Source organism: Mytilus trossulus, chromosome 3 (assembly GCF_036588685.1).
Source record: "Mytilus trossulus isolate FHL-02 chromosome 3, PNRI_Mtr1.1.1.hap1, whole genome shotgun sequence".
Taxonomy (NCBI): Eukaryota; Metazoa; Mollusca; class Bivalvia; order Mytilida; family Mytilidae; genus Mytilus; species Mytilus trossulus.
The window spans coordinates 73,565,965-73,578,070 of record NC_086375.1 but is presented as its reverse complement, the minus strand read 5'-3'; positions in this window follow the sequence as shown (position 1 = coordinate 73,578,070).

The following is a 12,106-nucleotide window of genomic DNA, read 5'->3' as shown; positions in this document are numbered from 1 at the left end:
CACTGAGAATACTTAACTATAAATGTCATCAACAAAGTGGTTGTTCTAAGATACCAGTTTTACATAGGACTCTTTAGAAGAAGATGGCACTAATACAAAATAAAGTAGAAAAAAGGCTTTTAAAAGAGATTTGATATTCTGCACAATAACATGAAAAATATGTGTGATGCCAAAGAGATACAAATTTTAATAACCCTTTTTATACGACCGCAAAAATTGAAAAAATTTTGGTCGTATATTGGTATCACATATTCGTCTTCTTTGTTTGGTTTTCCCACTATAACTTTAGTATAAGTAAAGAGAAATCTATGATATTTAAACACAAGGTTTATGACCACAGAAGGAAGGTTAGGATTGAATTTGGAAGTTTTGCTCCCAACAATTTAGGAATAAGGGCCCAAATGAGCATTTTCTTGGTTTTCTCACAATAACTTTGGTTAAAGTAAAGAGAAATCTTATGAAATTTTGACACAAGGTTTGTGACCACAAAAGGAAGGTTGGAATTGATTTTTGGAGTTTAGGAATTAGGGGCCAAATAAACGTTATTCTTGGTAACTTTAGTATAAGTAAATAGAAATCAATGAAATGTTAACACAACAGTTTAGGAATCAGGGGCCAAAAAGGGGCCCAAATAAACATTTTTCTTGATTTTTGCACCATAACTTTATTATAAGTATATAGAAATCTATGAAAATTAAACACAAGATTTATGACCATAAAAGGAAGGTTGGGAGTTTTGGTCCCAACAGTTTAGGAAGGGTCCAAAATTAACTTTGTTTAATTTCATAAAAAACTGTATAATTGGGGTTCTTTGATATACCAAATCTAACTGTGTATGTAGATTCTTAATTTTTGGTCCCTTTTTCAAATTCTACATTAAAGGGGCACTAGCGGTCAAATTCGTGGTCACTGATTTGACTCAAATTCTCATATTTGATTTATAATAATGTAAAACATTTATCCAAACTACCAAAAGTCTAAAATAAACAGTTTACAGAGCATGGGGTAGATAATATGTAAGTTCGTTTCGTGTGTATTTTAGTCCAGACACCATCTAATTAACTATCGATTTGACCCCAGATGACCATATAAGCGATGTAAACATGAATAAAGATATGAATAGATTAAACCAACACGTGCAATTGGATTTTTTTTTAGGTCTGTTTGAGTTTATTTTATAGATTAAAAATATATGCTTCTCATTGTTTTTATCCGTATAAGAATGATTTTATATGGATTGAATCTGTAATCAAATGATTTACCGTAGTTTTTCTTTCATTGTTGACATTCTTTTTCTTTAAATAACCAGTTCAAGTACAATGCATGCGTTGTCAATCTCGAGCAAGGGGTTAAATTGAAGTTCACATGAATACGGATTTAATGAGGTCGACTAATTCACTTGCAAGTGAATGAGTAATTATCAATGTTTCTTCGCTTAATTTGACAAAATTGAACCATTTTAGCTGCTACAAGCGAATTATTATTTCACTATTTCACTTTCATTATTGATTGAAAAAAAAATCTTATTTTAGTTTTTAGCTCACCTGGCCCGAAGTTTATATATCTCGTATACGTTGAACTTAGGAACCTAAAGGAAATATAAACAAAGATCTCCTTCTCTGTAACCGAATAACAGATTTAAAAGATAGTAATTTATTATAATGAGAATTTCCACTGGTACTAATAATGAAAAAAATCACAAAAAGAATACTTTTTTTTTTAATTTTTAAACTATTGCATATGTATAAAATGATAAATAGTTGTAGGATTGTCAGTAAGACAACTATCCACCAAATTTGAGACGATGTGCATGTGAACAATAATATACAACTCTGCAGACTTCAACAATGAGAAAACCCATACCGTATTGTCGGCTACAAAAGACCATGACATAAACAATATATGAAACAATTTAATTCAGAAAAATTAACGACCTAATTTATAACAAAACAAATTAAAAATGTTGAAAGTGCAGCCCGTATTGAAAACATGGATATTTGCCATGAATCCAGACTTAGGACGCTAAAATTCTTTTCCAAATCGTATAAGATCAGGCCCTGAAGTCATACAAAATTTTCTCAGTGCCCGGAGAAAAAAAATCGTGGTCGAAAATTGAAATCCAGCATTTTGATTGGTTGATTTGTTGATTTTGGAGTTTGCGTAAATAACTGACTCGAAAGTTTAATGACTTCAAGGCCAGTTTTCAAGTAGGTAAATCAAACATTGTTCCATTTTTTTTCTTTCATTTTTCTCCCTGTATAATATAAACCTTGTATAATTAACGTTATACCACCTTTAGCAATGCATGTACACTGATTCACATAATGTCATGGTTGACCTATGTTTAATCTTATTATTGGACTAAAACAAAATGATAAATGTTATAATCCACTTTTTCCTTTCCAGAAACAAGTTGGCAAAGATATATATCACATGCATAGGAAGAGCAATGGAAAATAACATTGAAGCAGAATTATGAAACAGTTATTAAAAAAACACATTAAATTGAGAGAGAGAAAAACACATTTTTTTAACTTTTTAATGCTGTTCATTCTTAAGATTACTGTTTATTGTATTTCGATGGAAGTTATTGCAGTTGATAAGAAGATAGAACAAAAATTTGAGTTCTTCAGCTTGTTTTATTCAGTCAATAAAAATTGATTTTGAAAAGCAAACCATATATGTTCAAAAATCAAAAAGGTTAATTATGTACCAAATGACCTCCGTCAGACATTAATCAGTCTGTTGGAAATCTTTCTTTAAATTTTTATGCTTATTTTACAAAATGAACCTTTGTTTGTATGTCTGTAAGATTCAAATCAATCAGAGATGTCTGAGGAACTACAAACCAAGAGTTTCTGAAAGTCATCAGTCCTCATGTGAACATGCTATACTGAGTAATGTAGTTCTCAACCTTTCAACTCCCCGTTAACGGGATGCCTAAATATTGTAGCACTAAATTTCATATATTCTTTTCGTAAAATACGCTCTGCAGTTTTATAGGAAAGAGTACAAGAGTTATGCATACATGTATTTAAGTTACTATTCACAATACACTCATTACAAGTGAATGAAATTGCAGCACGATTAATGTATACAAAAAAAAAAATCTGTCAATAAATGTATTTAACCATTAAAAATCTTACATTGAGCATATGATTGGAAATTTATTTATGAGAAGTTAGACTAAAAAAAGTGGTCGTATTCTGAATATTCGCTCAAAGGAGAAAAACATACAGTCTGAAGGTACCTGTTCATGTAGGGGGACATGTCTTATAGCAGATTCTCTCCTTGTGGTGAACTAGCATGTTAAAAAGGAGCTCAGTGCATTATTGGTCTAGTTCTGTACAAAATATGTTAATTACATTGTATTTATATCTGAGTATCATGTCCTCTTCCTGCACTTAACTTGCCACTGGATCACATAACATCAATCCATCCACCCATCTTCTCAAAAGTAATATATCGAGTTCCAATGTTCAATATGTTCTGATTTGACTCAAGCAAGATATAAATACATGTAATCTGGTATTGTCAAATAGAAGTATTAATAAGTATTAAAAACATAAACCTTGTAGACCACACAAGATGCAATTCTGACAATAAATATGACATAAAGCCAGAATATTTAAAAAAAAAAGCTAAAGTAACTGTCGAAGAGCTGCATCTAAAGCTGAACCACTTCAGGACAACAAAAATCAGAGAAATAAAAAAAAACATAACGAAAACATTAACATGTCACGATATAGAAAATGAATGGAAATGGGGTAAGTGTCAAAGAGAACAATTAACCCACCCCAAATATACAAAACAACTAGGCATCACTATAAAGATACAGTCTGATTTAAAAAGTGTTATAATAAAACAGTACTGAAGAAATTAGTAACGAAACACTATTTACGAAATCAGTACTGAATCATTACTGACGAAATCAGTACTGAAACAGTACTGTCAACATCAGTACTGACAAAATCAGTACTGAAACAGTACTGTCAAAATCAGTACTAAAACAGTACTGTCAAAATCAGTACTGAAACAGTACTGTCAAATTCAGTACTGAACCAGTACTGAAACAGTACTGACAAAATCAGTACTAAAACAGTACTGTCAAAATCAGTACTAAAACAGTACTGTCAAAATCAGTACTGAAACAGTACTGACAAAATCAGTACTGATTTCATTGAAAGTATAACATTATAAGTTTTCAGTCTTTCCTTACAGTACTGATATGCACGAGGGTAGAAATGTACCAAAAAAGTATAGGTAAATTATTGGTAGTGTAGCTAGTGCCCATTTAAGGTCCAAAGGGTCCAAAATTAAACTAAGTTTGATTTTAACAAAAATTGAATCCTTATGGTTCTTTGATATGCTGAATCTAAACATGTATTTAGATTTTTGATTTTTGGCCCAGTTTTCAAGTTGGTCCAAAATTAAACTTTGTTTGATTTCAACAAAAATTGAATTCTTGGGGTTCTTTGATATGCTGAATCTAAACATGTACTTACATTTTTTATTATGGGCCCAGTTTTCAAGTTGGTCCAAACTGTGGTCCAAAATTAAACTTTGTTTGTTATTAACAAAAATTGAATCATTGGGGTTCTTTGATATGCTGAATCTAAACATGTATTTAGATTTTTGATTATTGGCCAAGTTTTCAAATTGGTTCAAATTGGGGTCCAAAATTTAACTTAGTTTAATTTCATCAAAAAATGAATATATGGGGTTCTTTGATATATGCTTAATCTAACCATGTATTTAGATTTTTGATGTTTGTGCCCGGTTATCAAATTGGTCCACATAATTGTGGTCTAAAGGGTCCAAAATTGAACTTTATTAGATCTCATCAAAAATTGAATTTTTGGGGTTCTTTGATATGCTGAATCTAACCATGTATTTTAATTTTGGATATTGGATCATAATAGGTAATGTCCGATTTAAAATTTAAAGTTTTTAAGTTTAGTTCTTAGACCACATTCATTATGTGTCAGAAAACTGTGTGTTGTGTTTACTATTTTTTTTTAAATCACAATCCAAATTCAGAGCTGTATCAAGCTTGAATGTTGTGTCCATACTTGCCCCCAATTGTTCAGGGTTCGAACTCTGCGGCCGTCTAAAGCTGCGCCCTGTGGATCATCTGGTTATTATTAATATTTGGATGATATATTGGACCTCAACAATGACGATGCAAAGACTCTATCAGTGAATTGTATGAATTTCAAAATATGCCATTTGGCAATAATATCGTAGCTGTATCCCTTCTTACTGTTACTAATTAAAGGTTTTGTTTGCTATTGAGGTGAATAATGAGTTAAGTTTAAACATATTTTTATCTATAGTGGATTGGGAAACAAATTTTGCAACTAGTATTAATCACTTTCCACTTTGCGGGTGCGAGTGCTGCCTTGTAGCGGCGTTAGCCTAATCTTTTTCGAAATCTACAATGGCGTCTTTTACGTGCAAGAGATAAGACTCTCTTAACACAGGTCAGCCATTTATCGTCCCCTTCCGGCGGACTACCATCGTATGAATGATAACAGTTTTGTGTTTGCATATACCATTACCATAAAAAGATTAATGGATGTGCCACAGTGGAATACCTGACTATAAGATGTTTGCATGTTTAATTTAAATTTACAAAGATGTCGTTGTACCGGTGATAAAATTTAGTATCGAAAACCACAGGCGCTTTGGTATATGATACAATTTTTTTTGATTTTTGATTTTTTTTTATTAAGATATTATTTTTTTTTATATTTATAATGCATATCTATCACTTCTGTGCATGTCTCACCTAGTTTCGAGTGATGTCTCATCTAGTTTCGAGTGATTTAAACGACTTAGTGAAAATACCAAGTTTTACTATCCATAGTTTCGAGTGATTTAAACGACTTAGTGAAAATACCAAATTTTACTATCCATAGTATGAATAGTAAAATTTTCACTCGAAACTATGTATAGTAAAATTTGGTATTTTCACTAAGTAGTTTAAATCACTCGAAACTAGATGAGACATGCACAGAAGTGATAGATAATATGCATTATAAATATAAAAAAAATAATATCTTAATAAATAATATATACGTGTTTCTCGTTTTGTTTATATAGATTAGACCGTTGGTTTTCCCGTTTGAATGGTTTTACACTAGTAATTTTGGGGCCCTTTATAGCTTGTTGTTCGGTGTGAGCCAAGGCTCCGTGTTGAAGGCCGTACTTTAACCTATAATGGTTTACTTTTTAAATTGTTACTTGGATGGAGAGTTGTCTCATTGGCACTCACACCACATCTTCCTATATCTAATTAAATGATCTCCATGAATACTTATAATTAAGCCATCACTTCGCTGACCTAGTTCATTTACGATATACTGACCAGCTTATGATGGTCAATAGATAAATAGGAGCAATAAAAGTTGAAAGTATAATATATAAACACATTTTATTGAACCAATGGTCAACACTAATGACATGTTTACATGTATTTAGTCTTAAAATTGTGCGAACTGTCAAAAACAAACATGATCAGATAAATATTTACCCTGGAGACCTACATACTTGTTCCCGGTCATATTCAGCTTAGTTTGGGTTATTTTTCTTCCAACTTATATCAGGAAGAGTTTGACTTCGCATGAATTTTCTGCTTTTTCAAGTTAGTGATTGTTTTCCGGATCTTCACCGTTATCTTCTCCAATCCGATAACGCGATTTAATATTTGAAACTGAAATTCATGTAGTGAAAAAGATCTACATCTGTTTGTTCGAATCTTTCTCTACCATTTGTTTTCGTTTTAATCTTTATTCAAATGTACTCCCATGTCTGCCGTAAATCTCTACTTTACACAATATTCATTAGAATTTCTTGTATCTTAATAAAAAAAAATAAAAAATAAAAAGATTGTATCATATACCCAAGCGCCTGTGTGTCGAAAATCATGGTGTTATAATTTTTTAATAAGACAGATTTTTTTTCGTTTAATTCAAATAGTTTCTTACACTCAGAAGCGACATCTTAACACCATAAGATGGTGACAAGGGAAAATCTCCATCTACAAAGGAATAATAAGATATAGATATCCAGATCCGGGAAAGGACAGTGTTCATTTATTCAAAGTCAGTTCAACCGGATAAATCTCTTTAATGCACATACTGAGGTCTTCATAATTCGGAATTTATTCTAAAATCACAACGGGAGGGATTAAGCTTGATTTTCATACGAAGAAAGCCTAATCAGTTAAATAGAGGTCTTTAGCATAAATTGCAACTTGTCCTTCATTAATTTATGTATCATTGTCATTTTGCTGTTTCTTCTGATATCGGATTTGGACTTTGCATATTGCTGATTTTGTTTATTCTTCATTGTATAGATATATAGGGGAGGGTTTAGATCTAACCAAAAAAAAAATGTTTTAACACGGACGCGTTTTTGCGCCTGTCCCAACTCAGGCGCCTCTGGCCGCTGTTAGTATTATATATTTTTTTAATCTTGGTTCATTTATATGTTTCGGAGTTTAGTGTGACGTTCAATCTCACTGAACAAGTACACATTTAAGGGCATACGATACAGTTACAGGGAAGGTAATGACGTTGCTAACGTAATTTGTTATTTTCGCGACGTCAAACTGTGACATATCGGGAAAAGATGCATTTTTCGACTGATTTTTATCATTCAAACTTATTTAATTTGAAAACGAGTTCATGGACCCCTATCTTTCTAAACGGCATTTGGTTTCATTTTGCAGGGAGATTATGAGACCCAAATTTAATAAAACTGTAAATAGAGGATTTTTTTTAATTGTGATAAACATGCAGTAAAAAAATACGTTTTTTCCTCAATTCATGAACATTTGATAAATATGAGTAATTTCTGATTAAAAAAATGCATATTTTTTAAAGATATTTATAAAATACAGAAATTACCGATTATTTAACCAAAAAACAAATTGTTTTTATTTGTTATAACAAAAAAGTTATGCCTTTCTTTCGGAAAAGAAATTACGGCCACAAATCAAAATTTCGAGCAAATATACAAAATTTCGACCTCATTTTACTCAAAAATTAGGAAGGTATTTTTTTATTACATATTTGATTTAATCAGGTAAAAAATAGCCTATATGCAAATTTTCACGAACATGTAAATACAGGATCAAAACTGTATCGTATGCCCTTAAAAGGAGCCAGTTGACGCCAGCTTCGAGGTGCTGAATTTCCCCGCTGTTTTGAAGACCCACTTGTGGCCTTGTGTTGATGTTTGGTAGTTTTTTTTTCTCTTTGACACATTCCTCATTTCCATTCTTAAATTCATACATTTCTTCAGAAAACAATAGCAATATACCAAAGACATATTTTGTAATGCATTCCAGCTTCGTACTTTGTTTGGAATTGTAACTTTTTATTATTGAGAATGACTCTTTTTAGTCGAAACTTGCGTCTAGCACTGTCCTATCTTCAGAACGGATTAGTTCTCCCCTTAGAAGGACGTTCAATCATATTCTTTTTTTATTTAGACTTCTTGTAATAGGGTGGGACACATGCGGTTTCATGCAGTAAATAGTCGTTTGCAATTGTTATGAATTCTGTAGTCTTGCATACACATACTCCCTCGTGCGCTGTTGTATATGTTCTCTTGACAGTTGTGTCACCCGACCTTCGTTTTGGCAACCTCTCATGGTATCATTACCACATTCAAAGTGGAATTGGGGTTATGTTTTTAGGCTCAGGTCATATTTAGGAACAGTATCCAGTTCATTAGCATAAGAAACACATACAATGGCTTGAAAAAATGTACGGTAAGCAACCAAACTCCAAGGAAAATTCAAAACAGAAAGTCCCTAATCAAATGGCAAAATTTAAACTTCAGCTCAAACACATCCAACGAATGGATATCAACTGCCATGTTTTTGACTTGGTACATGCATTTTCTGATGTAGACAATGGTGGATTAGACCTGGTTAATAGCTAGCTAAACCTCCCAGTGTATGACAGTCGCTTAAAATTCCACTATATTGACAAAAATGTGTGTACAAAACTAGGCAAAAATGACAAATTTGAAAATAGGAATTCAAAACATTTTTGGGAAGCTCTTATTAAAAAGAAGATGTGGTATGATTACCAATCAGACAGCTCTCAACAAGAGAGCAAACAACACTGAAATTAACAGATGTAGGTCACCGTACGAGCAAAGTCTATACCGCATAGTCAGCTATAATAGACCCTGAAATCACAAATGTAAAACTATTCAAACGAGAAAACTAACGGCCCAATAAATGTACAAATATTGAACGAAAAACAAATATTTATCACAGCAACAAACGATAAGCACTGAATTACACGCCCCTGCATGACTTAAGGCTGTCACATTCATACAGAATGTTGCGAGGTTAAACAGGTTAGCATGATCCCAATTTACCCTCCCCTAACATATGATAACAGTGGTGTAACAGTTCAACTATACAAATCAATTCATCAGATGGATACAAAGCAGAAGTTTACATTAACAAACAGGGATGGACATAGCCCAGGGTATTCTTTCTTCTTTGAGAAGTTCCAATGGTGTCTCGATGTTAAACCAGATGCTCCCCAGGGCGCAGCTTTTTACGATCGCAGAATTTGAACTCTGAACAGTTCGTACAAGTATGGACACCACATTTAAACTTGATACAGCTCTGAAATTTGGATTGTGATTAAAAAGTTGACACGACATATGTTTCTGACACAGAATAAATGTGGTCTAAGAACTTAAACTTGAAAACTTTAACATTTTAAATTGGACATTTAATACCTATTATGGTCTAATATCCAAAATTAAAATACATAGTTAGATTCATATCAAAGAACCCCAAGAATTCAATTTTTGATGAAGTTAAATTTTGGACCCTTTAGACCTCAATGTGGACCAATTTGATAACCGGGCCCAAATATCAAAAATCTAAATACATAGTTAGATTCAGCTTATATATATCAAAGAACCCATATATTCATTTTTTGTTGAAATCAAACAAAGTCTAATTTTTTACCACGATTTGGACCAACTTGGAAACTGGGTCTATAATCAAAAATCTAAATACATGTTTAGTTTCAGCATATCAAAGAACCCCAAGAATTCAATTTTTGTTGATATCAAACAAAGTTTAATTTTGGACCACGATTTTGACCAACTTGAAAACTGGCCATATAAGCAAAAATCTTAATACATGTTTAGATTCAGCCTATCAAAGAACCCAAAGGATTCAAGTTTTGTTGAAATCAAACAATTTCTAAACTGTTGGGACCAAAAACTCCCAAAATCAATCCCAACCTTCCTTTAGTGTTCATAAACCTTGTGTTTAAATTTCATATATTTCTATTAACTTAAACTTAAGTTATAGTGCTAAAACCAATGTGTCTTCGGACGACGACGACGCCAACGTCATACCAATATATATACGTCCGGATCGCAATTTTTTTGTTTGCGGTTGTATAGAAAACTACATACCATTGTACATACCAGCCACTTCAAGAACATCTGCTGTGGTGTATAAACCTTCTGCTGTGGTGTATAAACCTTCTGCTGTGGTGTATAAACCTAAACAATTTCATATTTATAAGAATAGATGTGTTTTAAAAGATTTATTTGATAGTTGTGTGAAGAAGAAAAAACAATACGATTTATGTCTACACCTACATATCAATGCAATCGTTTCTGCGAGTTGATTCTGAATGTTGAATTTTAACTCATCTGTCCTAATTGTCCATGCTTAGACTTTCTGTCTGAACATATCACCTTTTTGTTCCTTCATGTACTGAACATGAACGTTGATAATATTGGTAGTAGATACTCAAACATAGGTTCTTTGTAGTCCTTTATAGATCGCAAGATAAACATTATATAATACATGGTACCATTACTTTTTAGACCATTTGTGTGCCAAATCTATGAGGAAAATGATCGCCAACAAATTTATAAACTTGTCAATTTATTTTAAAATTATGAAATATTTCACATTTCTAAATATCGTGGTACAATACAGTTTAGATATAGTAATATTTTAAAAGGTCGAAACACTTACAAGAGGGTCTTACAACAATGTAAATGTGGTTAAACGTTTGTTGTTACAGCTGTATTAAGAGAGGTTCAGTGAAATAAAACAGTCGTTTTATACATTGTACTCGATGCCATAGCATAGCATAAACACAATATTCACTAAGTAGATTAAATACAAACAAACGGTACTTTCTTTCAGTTTTATTAGACAAATTAAATTCAATTTCATACCGAATAGAATTTAATTGGCAAGGGCCTGGCCTTCATAGAGGCGTTTTCCTTTTTGTAGTCTTTAAATTTCGTTTTTCTTTGTATAATCTACTACTTATATATTGAATAATATTCTTGATATGGCAACATTTCTTTTGAATGTAAAACATTTACGCTCCTTGACCTCATGATCTCAGTTTGGATAGCCTCCCCTCGTTTCAGAACAAGGACTTCTCTCTAACATACAGAAGGAAATCGTCCCCTCCTAGCACACCATTTGATTTTCTTAAGAAAAAGCTGGGAAAGGCAAATTTCGGAATTGAATATTTCATACCATATTTCGTGCCTAGCAAAATGCCGGAAATTATAATATACAAACGAGAAAAGGATTTTACAAACGTCTCTTTACGTCTCTTTCGTACATTTTTTTCCCTACTTCCCCTAAAAAGTCAAATGATCGTCCCTTCAATCTAATTAAGTTGATCGTTCCTTGTCTTTATGCATAAATAAATGTATCTGAAACTGAAACAATAGCGCATCCTATAACGACCATTGATTTAAGTGAAAACAACATACGGTTGAGGATCTCATTATAACTTATAAGATGAATAAAAATACCAAGACTCTACTACCTATACATGATGGTCTATGATGCAAGTATTGTTAGAATAATAGTGTTAGCATACTTCATTGCTGAATTAAAAATCAATGATTACATTCCAGTCATAATCACAATTATTATGTTCTCCATCATTAAAATATGCCACTGTCCAATCGTTGCTTTATTTCGTGTTCGGTAGTAGAGGCAGACTTGTTGACAACTTTCCAAGTTTTTGTTTTGAAGCAGCTCTTGATACAGTATCGTGAATGTTGGTGTTGG